Source organism: Myotis davidii, unplaced genomic scaffold (assembly GCF_000327345.1).
Source record: "Myotis davidii unplaced genomic scaffold, ASM32734v1 scaffold448, whole genome shotgun sequence".
Lineage (NCBI taxonomy): Eukaryota > Metazoa > Chordata > Mammalia > Chiroptera > Vespertilionidae > Myotis > Myotis davidii.
The window spans coordinates 4,070,550-4,074,983 of NW_006383009.1; the positions used below are offsets into that span (position 1 = coordinate 4,070,550).

The following is a 4,434-nucleotide window of genomic DNA, read 5'->3' on the forward strand; positions in this document are numbered from 1 at the left end:
TCATTGTCGGGGGGCGGGGGGACAAGCAGTGATGCCATCCAATGGGCAATGGCCAGGCCACTGTCCTCGATGCCCCAGAGGCTGGCACCAGATGCCTGGCCTGGTGAGCAGTCACCTCACAGGCCCCTTCCGGTCGAGGCCCAGTCACCCAGGGGTGACTCATCCTTGCCCCGCCTCCACTGGAACCAGGCACTGAAATAGTCACCCAGCTCACTCTCGGGAGTGGCTGTGGAAATATTTCAGGGCTACGTTCAGTGCCTAAAAATACTCTGTGGGTCCTCATGAGCCTTCCCCTCCCTCATTCCCTTCTGTTCCTTTGAAAGCCATTCCTGTGAGCACCCCAGGACCTGTCCCTCCATGTTGTGACCCTCCAGCACATTGAGTGTCCCTGGAGACCAGGTTGGAGATTGTCTCTAAATGCATGTGGACTGTGGTGCAGTGGCCGGCCTTCATTGTCACCATCGAGACCAGGATGCAGTTTCCCCGGAACATTCTGGAAAAGCAACCTTTCCTGAAACCCCTAGAAGTCTTTTCTTGGAGGGGGATGCCTGGAAGCAGCAACACTATCCAGGGATATCTTAACTGTTTTCCTTAAAAATGAGAAAATTCTAACTGGTTTGGCTCAGTGGATAGAGCGTTGGCCTGTGGACTGAAGGGTCCCAGGTTCAATTCCGGTCAAGGGCATATAGCCTTGGTTGCGGGCACATCCTCGGTAGGAAGTGTGCAGGAGGCAGCTGATCAATGTTTCTAACTCCCTATCCCTCTCCCTTTCTCTCTGTAAAAAATCAATACAATATATCTTTTTAAAAAAAATGAGAAAATTGTTTTTTGGTTTTTGTTTTTTAAATATATTTTATTGATTTTCATGAACCAAACCTGGGCCCCTTAAGTCCGCAGGCCAACGCTCTATCCACTGAGCCAAACCAGCCAGGGCGAGAAAATTATTCTTGCTGTTTGTGTCCACAAGTCTGCAGAAAGTAGGCTCCCCAAAAGAGCCCTCAGCTGGACTGAACCCCATAGCCTCCCCTACTTGCTGTGAGACCCCTCACAGATTGTAGGTCCTTTCTCCCTCTCCCCTGGGGGGCAGACTGTCCTCTTCAAGGCACCCAGACGTCCTTGACATCATCCCAGCCATTCAGCCTCCTGGCACACTGTCCTAACAGAGAAGATGGGAGAGGGGGAGAAAGAGAAGTAAGCGGCTACCTCCTGCTCTCCTCCCATGTGATCAAGCCGGCAACCCCGGGATGTGCTCTAACCAGGAGTCAGACTGGCAACTTTCGGTGCAAGGACGACACCCAACCAACCGAGCCACATTGGCCAGGGCCAGGTTTCCTGCTTTTACCCAATGTCCTTTTTATTATTTCTAAGTGGGTAACACTCACTAACATAAAATTAACCATTTTAAAGTGAACAGTTCGGTGCCCTTCACAATATTGTGCAACCAGCTCTATCTAGTTCCAGAACATTTTCATCCCAAAGAGAAACCCTATCTGTTCCCACCTCTACCAGCCCCTAAACCACGAATCTGCTTCCTGTATCTATGGATCTGGTTGTTCTGGACATTTCGCATAAATGAAATCATACAACATGTGGCCTTTTGTGTCTGGTTTCTCTCAGCGTCATTTTCGAGGTTCATCCACATTGTAGTGTGTCACTCCTTGTGGCTGAATAATATTCCACTGTGTGGATGGACCACATTGTTTATCCTTTAGCAGCTAGCTCATGGAACTGTTTGTCAGTTATTGAGTGTCTACTCTCTGCTAGGCACAGTTGTAAGCGCTTAATCTGCACCTTCTCCATGAGGTCATACTGTGACCACCATGCCCAGTTGCCCATTTCCCAGTGAGGGAAATGAAGGCAGAAATTGGCAGACAGGCCTCCAGAGGAACCACAGACCATACTCTGGAGGTGGGGATAGAAACAGATAATAAGGAAGCGCTTATTGAGTGTTTACTCTCTGCTAGGCACAGTTGTAAGCGCTTAATCTGCACCTTCTCCATGAGGTCATACTGTGACCACCATGCCCAGTTGCCCATTTCCCAGTGAGGGAAATGAAGGCAGAAATTGGCAGACAGGCCTCCCGAGGAACCACAGACCATACTCTGGAGGTGGGGATAGAAACAGATAATAAGGAAGCCAAGAATCAAGCAAGATAAATGCCAGGTGAAGACCCTCAGGATCTTCCAGGCAGACCAGTATGTGCAAAGGCTCCAAGGTGGGAGTGGGCTGATGTGCTGGAGAACAAATGACTGGGGGAGAGGAAGGTGGAGTGGACAGCCGCTACAGGTTCTGGGATGTGTGGGGAAGGGTTTGGACTGTACTCTGATGTGGAGAGGCAGAGAGAGACGCAGGAAGAGAGGATGAGAGATGGAACAGGAGGGAGAGGCTGTCTCAGATCTCACACCTTTCAGCAGGTGCTGGGTGGGTTGATGCAGGAACTGATCCAGCTACCCCAGGGTCTTAACCATCCTTCTCCCAGTCTCAGAAGCCACTGCCAGAGTGGACCCTGCAGAGTAGGGGCCTGGCAGGGTGCTGTGAACACCGGGACAGGCCAGTTGGGTACCAGATGCTGCTACCTGCCTCTGCCTGAGTCAGCATCGCCATGGCAACGTGGATTCTACCAGATCCTCCTTCCGGCACATCCCCCATCATTGCAGGCACTTTCACGTCATTGCCGGGGGCAGGGGCAGTTATTTTTACCCAGGCTGCTGACAGCACTCAAGGACCAAGATGCCCATTCCCCCATGCCTCTTAGCCCTTTTGCCTCCTAAGCAACCAGCTCCCTGCAGACTTTCCAGGCTCTGCGTGGAAGGGGGCAGGGACTGTCTAAAACAGTGGGGTACTGCAGGTGAGGAAACATCCTGTGCAAGAGCTGGCAGTGGACAGCTGGAGTGGGCAGCGCTAGGGGGTGACAGCAGTAAGCCAGAGTGTGGGGAGGCCCGGGTGGCACTCAGAGGGAAGGTGGCCCCTGAGCCTCCCGGACTGTGGGCACTGGTGGGGAAAATGAGGCGGGGAGGGTAGTCATGGGCTCCACCTGGGTTGGTGAGGACTCCAACTACCCATCACCCCATCTGCTTATGACGGGTGCTCCTGTGATCCTCCCGCACTTACCTTCCCCCATCTCCCCTCTTCTTACCCCACCTCGGGCCTCCTGGATCCTCCGACATACTGTGCATTCCGACCTCAGGTCTTGCATGTGCTACTCCGGCTTTCAGGTGTGCCCTCACACCACCCCCTTTGGAGGTGGATCCTCTGCACTCTCTCCACTCTCCCTCCCTGCAATTTCTTCATAACTCTTAGCACTACTTGACATTACATGTTATCTGTTCTTCCAGCTGTTCCCACCCTAAGAATGTGGGCCTCGGTTTACCCGGCTTGTGAATGGCAGCAGCCAGTGTGCAGAGTGAAGGGGGAACCAGGCGATGAAAGGCCAGTGTCTGGGTCCTCCCGCCTGACCCAGAACTGCAAGGACAGAGTGGGACCTTGGAATGACCTACAGCTCGCTGGGCAGGTTGGCCCTCAGTTCAAGCCCACAGTGGGAACAGGAAGTCAGTGGGCAGTGGGCAAGCCAGGCCAGGGTGCCTGCCATGGAGCCTCCAGGACAAGTTGGGGTGGCCTATGAGCCCCCCTCCCCCCATACACACACCATCGCCACATACTGATCATCCGTGCATGTCACCACCAGCTTCAATTGCGCGGCCCTGGGAGACAGTCACTCCATTTTCACTGAAGACTGGTTCGTTCCAGTCCCAGCCCAGAACGATGGATCCCAGTGAAAAACATGATAAACATGTCTTCCTGTCTCCAGCCTTTCCCAGCTGTCTCCTTCCTCCTTTCCTCTAGGTCGCTGGACTTCTCCCACTGGCTCCACCAAACTTTTCTTCCCTCCATCTCTGCCTTTCGCTCTTTACATCAGCTACTATCTTCCCTTTCTCTCCCCATAGTTCTATGCTCCCGGTCCCCCAACCCCCATTAATCCAGCCTTGGAACCGGCCCCTTGACCTTGGTCTATCTATTCATCGGACACTCATGCCCTCCCCAGAGCCGGGCAGGCTTCCAGGGACCAGCGGGGAAGGGGTTAACCGCGTGGCTTCCCCTCCCCCCAGCCCTGCATTTAATTAGCGGCCCAGAGAGGCAGCCAAGCTTGGCGAGAGCGGGGAGAGGAGGAGGAGGAGAAGTGGAGGGGAGGGCGGGAGGGCGGAGGAAGTAAAGGAGGTGGATGAGGGAGGAGGGGCGCCGACGCCAGCCTGGAACTCGAGTCCCGCATCGCAGGGTCCCCACTCAGGATGTCTGGGCTCCCAGCGCTGACCTTTCCACACCCCGCCCCTCCCACCCCACCCAGGACTTCCAAAGGCCGAGCCGCGGTGCATGTCGGCTCTTCCTATCGTTCGGTGGAGGAAACTGAGGCCCACGCAGATGTGGCAACCAACCGGG

At 54.3% G+C, this 4,434-nt stretch overlaps 1 long non-coding RNA gene across 1 annotated transcript; it reads left to right on the top strand.

Annotated features, from left to right (window-relative positions):
* Window positions 1-1,423: 1,423 nt before the first annotated feature.
* LOC107181588 lies at window positions 1,424-3,803 on the top strand. Its single transcript, XR_001512247.1, has 2 exons — window positions 1,424-1,734; window positions 1,933-3,803. It is a non-coding gene; the product is annotated as an uncharacterized LOC107181588 (long non-coding RNA).
* The last annotated feature ends 631 nt before the right edge of the window (window positions 3,804-4,434 follow it).